Source organism: Equus caballus, chromosome 4, assembly GCF_041296265.1.
Source record: "Equus caballus isolate H_3958 breed thoroughbred chromosome 4, TB-T2T, whole genome shotgun sequence".
Taxonomy (NCBI): domain Eukaryota; kingdom Metazoa; phylum Chordata; class Mammalia; order Perissodactyla; family Equidae; genus Equus; species Equus caballus.
Genome location: NC_091687.1, coordinates 84257062 through 84274608, shown reverse-complemented (window position 1 = coordinate 84274608; position 17547 = coordinate 84257062). Strand labels below are relative to the sequence as shown.

The 17547-nt window shown below is 39.7% G+C and overlaps 1 long non-coding RNA gene across 1 annotated transcript in view; it reads right to left on the bottom strand.

The window, feature by feature from the left end:
* Positions 1-4852: 4852 nt before the first annotated feature.
* The window catches only part of LOC138923825 (uncharacterized), an 82182-nt gene continuing 69487 nt past the window's right edge, over positions 4853-17547 (bottom strand). The window contains exon 2 of the long non-coding RNA XR_011437978.1: positions 4853-5098. This is a non-coding gene — a long non-coding RNA (uncharacterized lncRNA). The remainder of the gene's footprint in view (positions 5099-17547) is intronic.

Here is a 17547-nt window from a genome sequence, read left to right as displayed (position 1 = left end):
ACAAACTCTTCCAGGATCACAATCTCTACCTCCAGACACTTGTCTTTCTAATGGCTGTCAGCTGTCATATGAGGCGGAAGAGAAAGAGGACTTAACCAAAACCTATTTTCATTATTAAAAGCATTGTATGGCACTGTCAGCAGTGATGTCTGTATGCTAGACATCAACTCATTGTCACAGCACCACCTGATGTGTTGATGGGTGTCCATTACTGAGTGTGGGGCAGGGCCTGGCAGAAAATAGTCTTAATGTCCTCCCAGGCACAATTTCTTAGCAGATGCTAAAAGAGGAAAATTTGATTGGCTGTCAGTATGAGAAGAAATCAGTGCAAGGTGAATAGTTTTTAAGGAAGTATGAATTTTTCTCTCTTACACTTTATAAATGTATTTTAGAACCCTAGAAAAGAAAAAGAAGAGTGAAAATGTTCATTTTCCGAGAATATGATTTCTTTCAGGCGTTGAGCCTATAGACCTGAAACAATTTACAACTGAACTAATGTCTTTAATGTGTGAACTTGAAGCGTCTGAAGACATAACACATGCTCCAGATAAACGCCCTCAGAGACAAGCGTGTCATTTGGAAGACTTTCCCCATGAATAACATTACAGACATATGCCCTAACAAAGTCTGTCAGATGTTTTCATTCTCAAGTGAAGAGAAATCCATCTGGTACCCAGAACGAATAGTCTCAGATCACTAAAAGAGAAACTTAGTATTCTATTCCAACTAAACTTTAGGCAAATTCAAAGAAAAAAAAGATAAATCTTTGATCACTAGAGTAATTTTCCACCCAAGTTATCAGGCATGATTTTGGTAGAGAGAAATGTTCTCTCAGACGTGAAATGCTCTATTGATCTGTGATAATTTAAGATTGACAACCATTTCCAGTAGTCTGTTGAGTAGGTACCACAGAAACTTGCCTTCATCTGGGGGCAGGTAGTTAAAGTGAATGTGGAGACTTACATATTCATTGATTTATTCAAGAACTATGGGCCAGGTATACTGTTAAGTGTTAGGGACAAAAAGATCATGGTCTTCCCTCAAAAAGCGATACTGTAGGGGAAATATACAAAGAGATCTTTAAAAGCAATGTTGAAGAGATGGAAAAGGGCTCCACAGAGAAGAATAAAGGGAAGGAACGCTTCACCTAGCTGGACGTCCACAGATGGCCTCTGAGACCATGACTAGAGACTCATTTCACACAGTTACTTACATTAGTAAGTTTTTATAATAACAACTCTTAAAAAGTTATACTGCCTTTCAGATGATTTCTTTTCCTTTTTCATAATGAGTTTTTCATCCAAAACCACAGTAAATAAATGTGCTCTAGGAAGTAATAGTTTAAAATTATAGTTTCAGGCAAAGACACACATATTTACTCAACAGAAAAGTCTGTAGCCAGAGACTATCATATGGAACAAATTTGAATAGTATGCCATCTTTAGGTGAACTCAAAACATGTTTGGAGGGATGTAGGTCAAATGCGTGGAATGAAAAATTTTAACTTTATGTAACTTTTCATAGAAAATGTGTACGTGCACTTTTTCCGTAGACTTCAAAGCACTCTTGTGTTTAACCTTTATTTTGCTCTAAAAGAGATATTTCTGCACTACAACTTTTCTTTTAAGTGCAGTTTGAGAAATTGATGAGGAAAACAGTGCAGAAAAAGGAATCTACATTCAAAGAATGATTGTCTCAAACCCTTCCATCTCCAACACCATTGTGTCTTCTGTTCCTCATTTAGTGCATACAATCAATTTTCAGCGCATTTCATTTCATGTACAATCTACATTTCTTTACTTGCAAACTTATGTTTTGCTTATATGAGCTTGCTTTTATTGTTTTATTGCTAAATGTTTCTATCTGTGAAAATTGCTTGGTTATTTTATGCTGAGATAGAATACATCATGATCTTTCTCATTCAAATTAAAGGTATGCTTTTTAATTTAACAACTTTTCACTTAGTAGCAGAATTTTCAGGAAAAAGCTAAAGTTGCTAAGTAAAGAATTTATGTACAAGTCTGGGTTAGATCTTAGAACGTTCTTTGGAGTAAGCCAGAAAATAAAGAAGTCAGATGTGTGTGGAGAAGTAAAGGAATGGGGAGAAAATTTAAGGAAGTCAGGTCAGCTCAGGTAAATACGTGGAGTAAAGAATGAATGTTTTTATTAAAAAAGAGATAGGAAGATTTGATCATTATTCCTGAAGGTGTGATTTCACAATTTCAGGTATTGAATATCATTGAAAACCAACCTTCTAAAGATCATTTTAAAAAGAAATATGGTAAGTGATTGCATTGTGAAGATAAAAATGTACAAATACAGGATGAATGGCAGAGGGAGAGAGACTGTCTTAATGTCCGAATGTTACATAAACAAGTGCTCATGCTCAGGATAACATTTTCATGAACAGAATCATGCACAGATTCTTTTAGTCTGATATCGCAAACAGCTTAATTGGAAGTGAAGATGATTTGCTCCGGGTAAACATTAGTTGACTCAAAAAGCACTTTTACAAATTTGCAGTCACTAATGCTGAACATGCATATGAATAGTTTGAATAAAATTACTTCAAGAAAATGTGAGTGTAAACTATTACTCCAGAGATTTAGCCATGTACTATTCTATACTATTTCTAGTTTATTTTGATTTGCTTTGATTTGATTCACTGTTTCATGAGTGTCTATTTCTATTCAAGACTATAAGCTTCTCCAGAATAGATTTTATACACTACTGTCAGGTCAAACTCTCTTGCAAGCACATTAAAGCAGTTAATAATTGTTGAATTAAATTGCATTGACATATAAAGACATGATGAACTCAAAGCAGACAGAACAGAGTGGACTGCGGAAAAGTGATAATCTTTCACTATTCATCACGTGTGAAGTCATCACTGACATGCCATCAACAGTGTCTGACTTCCAGTTAGGTTTCTGTTTGTAAGATGGTTGGCAGGGCGGAAGAGAGCAGAGCTGACTGGCCCATATTGGACTTCAACTCATGACCTTGCTCTCTTTAACACAGTGGCCCAACCAATTGAGTTTACCCAGCCATCTGTTCATCTTTACAGTTGGCAGGAGAAACAGTGCCACTTGAGGTGTTTTTTACGCAATCACAATAGGTCATTCCTTCTGACAGTAAAAAATTTTCCTATCTGATTTTTCACACCTCTAGCAAATAATAAAAGCTAATTACTAGTTGAAAATAATAAGGATGACAGTTAACGTCTCAGTACTGAAACTGCTTCTACATTTTGGTGACAATATCACCACTTTTATGCCCATGTGAAAGAATCCTTATCAAAACCCATTCTTTGTTATCTTTGGAAAAGATTAAAGATATAGATTTTCTCCAACTTCTGATGATTCGACAACAATTTTTCGATTTTACAATACTGTGAAAGTGATGCGCATTCAGTAGAAACTGCACTTCAAATTTTGAGTTTTGATCTTTTCCCAGACTAGTAGTATGTGGTACAATACTCTCTCATGATCCTGGGCAGCAGCAGAGAGCCACAGGTCCCAGTCAGCCCCTCGAGCACAAGGGTGAATAACCAATACACTTACAACCATTCTGTACCCATGCAACATTCTGTCTCTCACTTTCGGTACAGTATTCAATAATTTACATGAAATATTCAACACTGTTATAAAATAGGGTTTGTATTAGATGATTTTGCCCAACTATAGGCTAATGCAAGTGTTCTGAGCATGTTCAAGTTAGGCTAGGCTTAGCTATGATGTTCCATAGGTTAGATGTATTAAATGCATTTTAGACAATATTTTCAACTTAACTTTGGTTTATTGGACATAACCCCAATGTAAGTTGAGGAAGAACTGTACTAAGTACCTATTCAAACGTTAAAAAATTGCTGCCCTTTCTTTTGGGTTTTCTTCAAAGCGAAGAAGGGGTCCAGAAAGCTATTATTAGCAAAAGAAACTAAGAAGCTTATTTAACATACTCACATACTCAAATTGCTCATCTTTCCTTCTTTCCAATTAAAATAACTTCTCTGACCATGCTTTTCAAGGAAAAAGAAGATGGAAATTACATCCCTACTCAGCTCCATGAACTAGGCTTCTTGGAATCCAATGCTGGAAGAGAGCCTAAAGATAATCAAGCCCAACCCTCTCACTTCGTGGTAAGAATACTGAGGGTTAAGGTCACAAAAATAGTAAGTGGTAGAGCCACTCCTAAAAAATATCTAGTATTGGTCATAGTATAAAGATATTGAATTAAATAAAGTTAAACACAACTCTGTCTTTGAAATTGGGGTAGGCAATTTAAAGACAAGAATTTCCCAACTAGTTCTATTTTTGAATCTCAATGACTTTATTTCACTTGTTCTTTCAGGCTCTACTGGCTAAACACCTGGATAGTTAGGATGAGGAAGATGTTTTGGAATAGCTATTTTGGCTTCATTTAGGCAGATTGAAAGAGCAAACTCAAAGTGTAAAAGTATTCTACACATAATAGGAACCCCTAATACCCACTGTTTTATGCCACTCTCAGCCTATCGATTGTATCAGCTAGAAATGCCTGGGAGCACTCACCCGCCCCGCCCCCCATCACAGCGAGCTTCCCACAGACATCTCCCCTTTCCAAACCAATGTTACGTACAACTAGACTGGACTGACCCTTTTGGTTCTTACTATGATTGCAAGATGCCCTTCAGCAATAACCATTACGAAACTTTGAAGAAAAAAAGAGTTTATTGCTTACAAGCCCTGGAGTGTACAAAGCACATCTGGGACCACACTGCGAGGTCTGTGGGGAGAAAGAGAGAGAAAGCATGGGCTGTTACCCAGCTTGCTCTGCTCACCATGATCTGAGCCAATTAATCACAAGTTAAGGATCGAGAAAGGAAGTTTTATTTCAATTCCTGGCATAATCAGGAAGATGGCAGACTAATGTCTCAAAAAACCGTCTTCAAGGATTACAGAATCTTGAGGCAGTTATACAGGGAAAATGGGCAGTGAGGAGAGGGTCCAGGGATGTTGGTACCCAGCCATGATGGGCTCCAGACATCACATTCTTCCATTCTTCTGTCACAGTGAAGGATACCTTGTAGGTGTGTTTCCCACCTGTGGTCAGCTCGTTCCTGGAGAGAAACTCATAAAACAAAGTTTTAATTTATCAAGCTATAGGGGAGTACATATGTAAGTGGAGGGCATAAATCAGGAGAGCATATGAAGGTTTTTAGAATAAGTGCATAGCAGCGAGTAGTCACACAGAGGAGGGGCTGGGGTCATTTAATGTAACAAGATGACTTCACTTATGCTCACTTACAGATCCTGGGGTCCTGCTTTTACTGAGGTGGAGGGCGAGGGTCTAGGGTTTGCTGGCTCACTCTTTATTGGCAAATTTAAAACATAAGAGTGGGAATTGAAAGCGCAGGGAGAGAGAAAAAGAAAAAAAAAGCAAGTGGCCCAAATCACTAGTTATCTAAATCAACCAGATTTCTAAAACAAAGGAGCCTCCTGGGTGGTGTTGGGGGCATGTGTCCTGGCTCTTTATGGAATCACGTGGCTGGCAATGTGTTGATTCAAGATAGCCTTTGTTAAAGCTTAAGTCAGGCACCTACATTACAAAAAGAAAAGCCAACTGTCAGGGCTCACACTATACCCAACCCCTCCAGGAGCCCTGCTTCCCCTCTGAGACTCTAGTGGCTGAGACTCCGGAGAAAAGTGAGGGATGAATTGATGCTCGTGGATGATGTTGGGTCAGGGTGTCTATTACCAGGGTGCTCATGTTATCTTTGAAATAAAGAAACAGTAGTTTCTAGACGTTATAAAATCAGTCATATGTAAAAGCCAGGCACCTGTGTAAAAAACAAATAAAACAAAATTATATCTCTGCCCTAAAACAAGCTTTTACTATTAAGATTGCTGAAATAGCTTCTTAACAGTATCCTCTCCATCAAAAATTATGGCGAATTTGAGATGCTTACACTACTTGCAAGTGACACATTAGCCTGCCATGCTTTCATGGATTATGGCAGAAGACATGAGACTGTGGGGTCAGAGACAAAGTACCTTATTTCTCACAGCACAGCAAGCAACATAAACAACGCATCGATGTCAGTTGTCTTTACTTCTAAGTACCACAGGGGCACTGAAGATGGGCCCAGATGGATTCCTGCATATACAGTGGTTTGCATTGCATGAGAGGAAGCCCTGAGCTTAGGGAAACTGAATCTTTTGTAACAGACAGTAGGCCTGCCTGTTTCTGCTCTGAAGAGAGACACTAACTCCATCTTCCAAAGCTGCTCATTTAAAAAAAACATCTTCAAGGGGGTGTCCCAGTGGTGTAGTGGTTAAGTTCGTATGCTCTGCTTCAGCAGCTTGGGGTTCACAGATTCGGATCCTGGGCGCAGACCCTCACAGCGCTCATCAAGTCATGCTGTGGTGGAGTACCACATGTAAAGTAGAGGAAAATTGGCACAGATGTTAGTTCACGGCCAATCTTCCTCACCAAAAAAAAAAAAAAAAAAAAAATTCTTGAAAAGATAGTTCAGAACAAAGGCAGTGCCTTTGTTTGGAAGATATGCATAAATCCAAGAGACACTTGAGAGATTGCTGTGCAATATTCCCTGTCTCCAGTCTTCTAGCTCTAACACTTCGAGCATAGTATCTCTAGATGCATCTTCCTTAAGCACAGTTGTGATCTCACCAGTCTCTTCTTTTACAGTTGTCAAGGAATCCCCATCCCACACATCATCAAATCAAACATCAAATCCTCACCCTGACATTATAGGATCTGCACACTCTTTATCGAGCCTTCCCATGCAGGCTCACCACTCACTGTTCACCCTTAGCTCCAGTGTCTGTCATGAGAGAGTTCACCCTTCTCCAAACACAAGCAGGCTTCCCCAGCTCCATGCCTCATTCCGTTCAAGCTCTCCCCTCAGCCTGAAGGCCATTTCCCTGCTCTGTGTCTGCTCCGCGTCCCAGGTGTCCTTTATACTCACGTCTGCTCTCTGAGGCTCTTCCTAAGGAAGCATTCACTTTTTCTGTTTCCCTGCTGCTACCTGTTCGCATCTTTATTTTAGATCTTACTTCAGTGGGATGTGAATGATTGTTTCTTCCGAATGTGTCATCTCCCTTGCCATATTGCATTACCCTCAAAAGGGAGGGACTGTTCTCTCATTTTCTTACCCCTCACAGAATGAAACATAGTGTCTGGCATATATCAAAGCCCCTTTCATCTTGTTAATTCGATTGAATTTTATGCCACTGCTTCCCCAGATCCAGAAACGCTAAATGGCAGAGCTAAATAGCTTTCTCCCTACTCTGCATCCTCTGATGGGGAAAAGACTCTCCAGAACCATCTTCCATGCCCCTCACTGTGCCATTATGATTATTCTTTGTTCTTTACTGCTTTGCCTCTCTTCTCTTTCTTTCCTCTTACCCTTTTCTCCTCTAACCCAAGAAATGTTCATTAGGATGATGGCAGAACGATAGCCATCCTACTTTCTTTTCTCCTCATTTAAGCCCCCTTCCAGTAACTGCATAATTGTCAGCCTGGTTCCTTCCCCAATCTTCTGTGCCCACCAACTGATTTAGATGTGGTTTTATATGCCCATCCACAAGTAGGGCAGGACAGGAGAGACACTGGGCCTGCCACGGGCCTGCTGTTGTGCTCTCAGGCCTGGCTTCACAGGGTCCAGAGTGGCTCTGGGACAGCTCCTGCAAGTTCTTGCTTAAGTTGTACATGTTCCCAGATGGGAGTGACCTTGGACTCTCCACCTGGTCTCTCTTCCAGGTGTCCTCACCACTTCCAGGTTCCAGGTGTCTTCACCTGGGCATCCTTCCAGGTATCCCTACAGAGAGCCCTGTAGGGGAGCCTGGCCTGTAGAGGACATGGCCATTTATATCCACCATAATCTCTATCTAGTGATACTCATTTGACCCTAATGGGAATGTCAGCCCAAGGGCTGTGTGCTCACACATTGTTTTATTCTTGTTCCACATCTTGTTAGGCACATTTTTATCCTTAATTATGCTTTCTTTTAATCAGATCTTCTCCTGGTTCAGTCTAATTGCAGATTCTCTGTGTGAATCCAGAGAGTACCTGCCTCCATCAAGTGTGCATTACAGCCATTGACAGGCACAGGGTAAGAGGGGCATCCTGGGTGAGTAGCTAGAATAATGTCAGTGACTGAGGCTGAGAAATATTCTGTGTAAATATGTTCGGGTCAAAACAAAGGAGGAAACCCAGCCACAGTCTTAAGTTTTGGAAAGAAGTTGTGCCAAGTTGGGTCCCCAACACATGTGCTCCCTGGCAAAAGAGCGAAAAAATAATATATTAGTCACTTTTTCTTATTTCTATTAACACAAATTGGCATTTTCAAATGGGGACAGGAGATAACAGGAGGGGGCAGATGAGAAGGAATCTGTGGCTCAGGCAGGAGGAACTAGAAGACTTTAGCATCGCATTAACCCTGCGTCAGCTTTCCCTGGAGCCTGACACAGAAGCCCTGCCAACCCCTCACGACCCCTGTTCTACTAACTAGAGTCAGGTCAAAGATTGACAGCTTATTTTTATCCATTCAAGTAACTTAGGAGATCCCCAGAGCAAATTACCCCAGCAGAAATTTAATAAGGGCAGTTTCAAAGACAGCTTACGGGAGTTGCTGGCACAAAGCTCCTCTCTGGCTCTCCAGGACCATTCAGCGCCTCACTGAAGACATTTGGGCACAGAATCCGAGGTCCCTGCTATACACAATGCCCTGATTGTGGCCACTTCTGAGCAGGGAGTGTTACCTGGGGACATGCATCTGGCCCTCTCTGATTCTTAGCCAGGTCATGTGAAATCTTTTAAAAAGATGTTTTGGAAGAAGAGATCACAGAGGGACAATATACAAATGACCAAAGTCTTTCTATGCTAACCTACTTCCAAGATAAATTTTAATAAATTGATTCATATGCCTTCAGGGCCAGGACCTAAAAGAATAGTAACTCATGTGTAAGTTTTCCCAGATTTCGGCCCTCAGGAGATTTAAGGCAAAGATGACTAGAATTGGTATTACTTCAAAAAAACATTTTTTTCGGATTGTGCTTTCCTTCTTCTCAAAAATCTAGGTCTATAAATCTTCAAATAATCAGAATACAGAATCGAGGGCCTTTAATATCAGAGAACCAAGTTAGTTCCTGACCTCCCTTGAAGGTGCCTGTAATTAGCAGAATGAGTGTTTGGAAGTTTTTTATTCATTTACCAATGGAAGAAGTAGAATGTTATTATTGGCAGACTTGAAACCCTATAGAGCTAATAGATTTATATATAAAGTTACTTCTTATCTCTACACCCAAATCTCACAAAATCACAAATTCATATTTCCAAGTGTCCTTACAGCTCAATGCCCAAGAAAAATAAATACAGGGGGAAGTATTCCAAAGAAGGAGGAGAAAAGAGTTTTGATCCATGCAAAGGCTAGTCACTGTCTTCCTTTTGCCAGTGCATTCCATAATAGCATGACGGAGTTCTTGTCCTTGGACAGAACTCAACTGCATCAGCCCTTTCCCTCCTTATAGAGGTGGAATATAATGATTGAAAAACCTCTAGGCAAATACTCCTCAAAGAACACACATTCTTCGTCGTGGCTTAGATAACACCCAAGTCTCTCCTTCTCAAGCTGAGAATCCAGGTCATTTTACATGCTATCGTCTTTGTCGTAAAGCGATCTCATTCCACATCCTCTCTCTCCCAGACCTCTAGGCTGATCCCGATCTATATTCAGTTACACTTTTACCAACCATAGAATATTGTCACCATTTGTGTCCATCTAACGCCTCCCTTTCCCAGGGAAACCAGGGTAGAAAGCCAGGCAGCCCTAGGAGGATGAAAACCTGTACATTGCTTGTTCTAGAGTAAATTAGAATAAACTCTCAGAGAAACTACTGGTAGTATGAATCAAAAGCCTTACGATCAGCCCAGCAATTCCAGTTACAATTGTTAATACTCGGGAAATTTAAAAAGATATGCCCAAAGACAGACCAATAAATGTCGTAGCAGGCAGTAGTAGATGAGTTGACATACATGTGACTTTTCTTTTTCTGTTAAAAAGAGAACAGAACAGTTCTCCCCATGTGTGTGTGTTTGTGTACGTATGTGTGTATATGTGTTCATGTGCATGTTCATGAATAGGTGTACCCCAGAGCAGAAGGAGAGAAAACAGACCAGTGTTGGAAATAACATGATGTCTGTCCCTTGTTCAAAAGCCTCTGGAAGAGTAGCTGGGTTTCACATTGTCTTAGGTCAGATTTCCTAGAAAGAGAGACTGTGAAAGGAATTTGGGGTGCTCTCCAATAACATTTCTATAGTGCTGGTGAAACCTTGATGGCATCTCTGGGCAAAACGGCAAATGCAGTCCTCTGGGAAAGATTGCAAGCACAAGCCGTTAGGCACAACATTTGCAGAAGCTGAGAGAGGGCTACAACTCAGAGGGAGATGAGATCTAGACAGAGCACCAAAAAGATCTACGACATACAGCAAAACCATCTGATCAACTTTGAAATGCACAGCCCAGGGCTCCACCCGGGAAAGTATTTCATCAGATCTGAAGTATGACCTGGGCATCTACATCTTCTAAAAGTCCCACGTGTGGCTCTGATGTGCAGCCAGGATGCAGAACCACTGCCCTGGAGAGGGAGGAATTTGAGTCAGAAGCTGAAAGACTGTTTTCATGAAATGCCTGGTGAGACTCTGGGCATAAGCATTGCTGCCTTAGAACCTAGAAAACAACTCCAGCTCTAAATGGGGAAAGGCAGATTCTGCCTATTTCTTTGGCAGATCCCTGTTGTAGTAAAGTCTGAGAGTACTGCAAAGCACATACAGAGGCTCAGTGTGGCCCGCTGAGAAGCAGCCTCGCCCTAGAAGGTGCCAGCACTAGCATTGGAGTCAAGACCCCTCCTCAAATGTCTGTGGTTGAGGATCCCTTGAAGATGCATGAGGGAAAGAGTAGACATTGACTTACCCCTGTCCACAAGTAAGACTTCTCCAGGGCCTTCTAGAAATTACTGATGGGATTGAATCATGCAGAAAGGGGCTATGAGACATCTTAATTCAAAAATTAATGTTAGAGTGGCTCCTTTTTCATTTATAGGCTGATGAAACTTGAGCCATTTGGGGTTCTGCCATATTTAAGACAGCAAAAACAAAAACAAAAGATTGAAGTCTTGAGTTCTAAGAAAATGGTTGTATACATTATGGCAAGTTCATACAATGAAACACTAAGGAACCATCAAAAATCATGCTGTACAATATGTGCGGTAATATTTGTTGACACAGGGAGATGCTCCTGATACACTGTTAAAGTGAAAAACAACACATACAATTCTCTCTAACAAGTGTTCAAATGTGAATATCTACAATCTCTATAATGGTGAGTAAATTTTCTTTCCTGATTTTTCTGTATTCAATATGTATTATTGTAACAATTTAAAAATATAATGAAAAATAAACAAAATACAGTAAAACAAAGTATGTAAATTTTCCCATTGTAAGACATTAGCCATCTATACTGAATCTCAGCCAGGATAAGTGCAGCTTATCTCAATAATGTCACAATAATTTGGCTGTTGTAGATGCTTGCACCCTGCATTGCAAAAGAAAAGTAGCTGCCTGGTCCTCGAACGACCTTAGTAGACACTCAAGGTCACAACCCACCTTCCCTAGGATTGGGTCATGGCAAAGGCAGACGAAGAGACTTCTCTGAATAAAACTCAGAAGGACACATAATGCTAACTACCTAGAAGAGACCTGGAGCTTGGAAAGTGAATTAATTCCACGTGACACTCTTAGCCTTTCCCTCTTTGGCAAAGCAGTTTTGATAGAAACAAATAAAGATTAACCTATATGATCTTAGTTAGGTTGCATTGAACAGATAATACTGACATCTTATTCCCCCCAAATAAAGAGAGAATACTGAAAGTTTCCAGAAAAGAAAAACAGGGAAGCCAACAAAAATTAGGAGTAAGAATGGCATTGGACTGCTCGTCACAAACACTGGCAGCCGGAAGACAGTAAACAATGCTTTCCATTTAAAGTGCTGAGAGAAAATGACTTTTAACCTAAAATTATAGAACCACAGGACTGTCAACCAAATATGAGGGTAGAATAAAGCGATTTTGAAGCATGCAAAATTTCAAAAAAGTTCTCTCCCGTGCACCATTTTTCGTGAAGCTATTGGAAGATGTGCTTCACCAAAATGCAGGGTTAAATCGGAAAAAAAAAAAGGAAAGACCTGGGAATTGGGAACCTGGGGACCCGATACATGGAAGAGTCAAAAGGAAGTCTTGTCTAGCAGCACAGTCATCAGCGCTGTGCCAAGCCCAGGGAGCAAAGAATTCTGATGTAGCAGGACGGCAGAGGCCTCCAGAAGCAGATTCTCTAGAGCAGAAATGCACCTGATGAATGGTCTGAGAGGTTGGACTGCATAGAAAACAATTTCCAAGTTCCTCAAGGGTGCATAAAGCTTAAATATTCCAAGAGAATTAAGTAAATGTAAAAATACCAATTATCTCCAGGAAACAAATAGAAAGTTGTTCAGGGACCAAAATATAATTATAGAATATTATTTTGCTCAAAGTAAATAATATTTATATTGTAACAAGAAAAAAATGTGTGGGTTTTACCAAAATTTTATTTTAAGCATGATTGGCAGGGAAAGCACTAAATGAATCCAAATCCTCATCTCTCAAAATGGAAATCAAATGATGTGTCTAAAATCGCTGAATCAACAGGTAGCAACAATCAATGTAATTGGCGTACCTAGAGATAAATATCAAAAGGAACAACCAAAGAATTGAGAGTTGCCTGTGGGGAGTCGCTTAGGCATCGGAAGGGAACAGGAGACTGATGCTTTCCATGACTCTTGGCACTATAAGACTTTTTAAATTGTTTTCCCATGATAGTTTGTTACAAATAAAAATTAATTTAAAATTAAAAGATTCTTCAGTGCTCACTTCTGTCAAACCTTTAAAGCAACAAATGAATCCTATTTGCTTTATTTTTCATGGCAGTCCAAACTTAGTTTTATTTCACCCTTGAGATTGTATCCACAGAATATAGCTACAATCCAGCCTCAACACATTAGGTTCATTCAGTAGATTAAAAGCACCAGCAAGATACAAAAATGGTGCAAATATATTTCTACAAACATTTAGTGAATATACTTTCTTATCAGTCACATATATGGTGAATTATTCATACCAACACCTTGCAAATGAACTTGAACATAAAAAAAGTAAAATTCTGGAATTCATCGCCCACGTAATTACAAATAATTTTGAAAAGTTTACAATCAACGTATCTTAGAAAAATTGACATTTTGTATGAAAATTCACCAATGATATCTTGAAAGATGTTGGTACCTGCTCGACACCTGGAGGATAGACAAACAGCCTATGACGCTGACACTTCCTAAACAGGTAACATCACAAGCTGACTTTGAAATCGAGTACAGTTTGAAATTCAACTCCCCTATCTTATTTAATCACCACCATAACAAACAAATGTATTAGCGTATATTGGAATTTAGAGGTATAATATATAAATCAGAAGTAAACTCTGAAGGAAAGCAAAGAAGTTTGGAATTTTCTCCCCAGTAGTCCACTCACAATTAGGGAATTTACCATTAATACAAATGAAGAATGTTTGATTGTCCAGAAATCTGAATAGGGCTCTATCCCAAAACGATGTACATTCTAACTTTCTGAGAATCCTAAGGGTAATACTGACTAGATGGGATTTTTGCCAGAGATGTTAACTTGTGAACCTAATTCTTGTGGGAGACGCTGTTGTACTTTGCAAGAACTTCTTGAAAACATTTTGGTTATTACATTATAAGAGGTACCTCACCCGAAGGGTTTTCTGCTATTGCAATTACTCTATCAGCACAGAGGTCACTAGACGCCACTTTATTTAATAGTGTGTTAAATATTAATATTAAGCTTTTAAATTTTTTTCTCCTATTATGTATATGTATGTCACATGTTTTAAAAGTAGCAAGTCTTCCTTGTATTCATTCCCCAGAATATATGGCATCAAAATCAAGTGGCACAATCTACAGCTTTTGGTGTCACTAGAACTGTAAAAATGTTACATAATTTCTGTCTTCAAGTAAGTAGGTGTATATATTAGCTAGTATTTTTTATAACTGAATGTGACAAAAAAAAAAATAAAATAATAGTGGCTTCCCAACACAGAAATTTATTTTGTTTCATACTAAAGAATCCATTAATAGTCAGCCCAGGGCTGCTAAGGTGGCTCCAGAAAACTAGCAGAGACACTGCTCCACCATTCCTCAGTCAAGCAGAATTGCTGCCAGGGTTCCAGTAGTTACATTCATGTCCCAGCCAGTGGGAGGGGAAAAAGGGGCAAGAAAGGGCAGAGGCGCTCCCAGAATCTGCCATGTAACGTTTCTGCTTCGATGACTACATCTAGTTAAAAGAAGGCTGGAAAGTGCAGTTTTTGTTTGTGGAGGTCCGTGCCCAGCAAGGAGCCATGTTTCTCTCTTAGGACAAAGGAGGGACGAGAAGAGAGAGTGGAGAAGACAATTTGCCATCAGCACCATCCATGCATGCTTAGATGCTTCTCTAAACTATATTTACGAGACAATAGTAATTGCTGTTCAATGGACGCTCGTATAACATACCTGCTTCAGTGTCACTAGCACACACTTTAATGAGATTTTCCTCACTGGTGTGTTCCATTTTCTCAACTACCAAGTGGTAATATTTAACTATGCTAAAAGTACCTTTTCATTGTCAGATTTCAATTTATTTCCCTGAATTTTATCTTTAAAAGAAATGGAGGACCTCTTTTATATGCTTACAGTGCTGTGTTTCAAGATGATATTATAACTTAGCAGGGAGAACGGAAACATTTTATAAAATTTTACTGTATAAATACATCGAGGACTTGAGTAATTTTTTTTTTTGCTATAAAATTTGAATCTCAAGTACCAATAAATGTCATTATATTTTCACATCTCCAAGTGCCTTGTGAGTTTCTGCATGTGGCTTGTGGTCCGCAGTGCAGCAGCAGGAGCAGAAAGTAGGCATCGGCCAGAGGATGCCCTTGAGCTCTGTCTGACATTTTAATAAAAGTTCACTGGGTGTGTGCCCTCCCGGGTCCTTGCTAGTACAAATTTGGCTCAGTGGCTATGTGGAGGCTCGACTTTTTAAGACTTCTAATACAGCTACAGTCTTTGTAATTCAGTGTTGGCAGGAAAAGTCTTCTTTTTATTTAGATCTGCCCCCAAACCGGTTAGCCTAACACTACAAACTAATGCACTGGTAGTTTCCAACTTTAGGAAATTGGTACAGAACCTATTGAGAAAGTGTCAATCTTGATTAAACTTTTAAAATTGTTTAAAGATAGATTTTTAAGGGGCCAGTATGGTGGTACAGTGGTTAAGTTTGCGCATTCCGATTTGGTGGCCCGGGGTTCGATGGTTCCCAGGTGTCAACTTATGTACCACTTGCCAAACCTTGCTGTGGCAGGCGTTCCACATATAAAGTAGAGGAAGATGGGCACGGACATTAGCTCAGGGCCAGTCTTCCTCAGCAAAAAAGAGGAGGTTTGGCAGCAGATGTTAACTCAGAGCTAATCTTCCTCAAAAAAAAAAAAAGATTTTAAAATAAATAATCAGGCATGTTATAGACACTTCAAATCATCTGAGATTCTGGGAATTCAGCTTAAATGAATGCCATAGTTCTAGAAAATAAGAACTGCATAACCCGTTCAGATTTCCCTTTTCATTTTTTTTAATCTCATTTATCCACACAACAACCCTGAACAGTTCTATAGCCCCCATGTTAGCTCTTTCTTTCTTCCTTCCTTCCTTCCTCATTTCTTCCTTCCTTCCTTCCTGCTTCTCTGACACGTGGTTTCATGCCCCCAAAATCGTCTTAACACTTTGCAAACATGCAGTCCTGGGTTTGCATGTGACAGACATTTGTGATTGCCACTAGAAAACTTGGCATACGGTTTCACACTTAACAGAAAAACAGTCTTGTAGAATGGTCACATTGTGAAAAGAGAAGCTCCTCGTTGGTCGAGAGCTCTCTGTCAAGTTCTACACCAGATGAGTTGAACAGGGGAAGAACAACGAAATTGTCTCTAGCGTGCCTGTGGTGTTATTTTGAAAAGACAAGCTAGATATGTTTTGTTGTCATTGTCATTGTTGTTGGTTTGAATATTATCTCTGGGGCTCCTAGCTGCAAGCTGCTACACCAGTTCATTAATCCAGCCTCGTTAACTGAACGTGGAGTGTTGGAGGTAAAAGATCGCTGTGAATGAAGTGTTCTCAGGGAACAACAGGTTGAAAGAAATTTTGTTGACTCTCAGTAACTACAGAGGTGCCCATATAACCTGGGAGTCAAAAGACACTAGCTCTCTTGTTGAGGCTGAATTATTTTTGGTTTTCTCTTGCTGTCCCTCTCTGCTGACATTTCAAATTGATGAACTTTGCCTGGGTGCATCCTACCCCCTCTCAGAAAACCTAATGACCTCTCTCCTTCCTTCTTTGAGAGTATTTCCCCTGTGCACAAATAAAACCAGATGAAAGGTGTTTATTAAACATAATCACACTAGGTTTGAGTGGTTTAATATCCTGTAGCCCTCAGAAATATTCTTATTTTTAAAAGGAGATACATCAGAAAAGGGAAAGAAAAAGATTAACGTTTACTGAGCAATGACTGCACCACACATTATCTTACATAAACTTTATTAGGACCTCTTTGGAGGTGTCATTAACCCCATTAGTCCAGAAAATTGAAATTCAGGGAGGTTAAATGTTATCACACGTATTGTTATTGATAAATAAACGGCAAGCAATAGGATATCCTGGAGTATATAAGGAAGCCATTTGGTGTAAAACTAATTCAGCCTGACCTTGTTTTTCCAAAAGGGCCTGGCGTGGCCATTGAGCATACTTTGTATATCTGCTTTAAGTATTTCCTGTGTCCCAAAGACAAGAACAATGCCCTTTAAGATAAAGATGTAACTTCCCCCACACCTACATTTCCTTAAGGATAAGCATCTCTCCCCAGGCTAGGAATTGATTGCTGGCCTGCTGCATTCACCTTGAGACCACAGACCCTGAGACCTGCTGTGTTCATCAATTGCTGTGTGAAATGCTGTGCCAGCAGGCCATCTCATGAATATTGTAGAAGGGACATTACAATCACATGTGACACATGCTCTTTGATGGTATATAACCACTGTGTATACCCCCACTTCTTTGGATTGCTCCATTCCTCTGTGAATGGACTCTCCCAGGCTATATGGTCCTCAGATCTGGCTCATAATAAACTCACCTCAATTTTGATTTGTAGATTGATTATGGGTTATTTGTGTCAACATTAGTAAGTATTAGCAGTTGAAAGTAAATAGAAGAGTGAGGCTTTTAACCTTACACCATGGCAATTCAACCTATCATTAGGTGAATTGCTTAGAAAAAAAATTGGTAGATAAGGGAGATATGAGCTACAACATTCTAAACTGATATTTACCTCTGGCAAAAAATAATCTCTAGACCTGCAA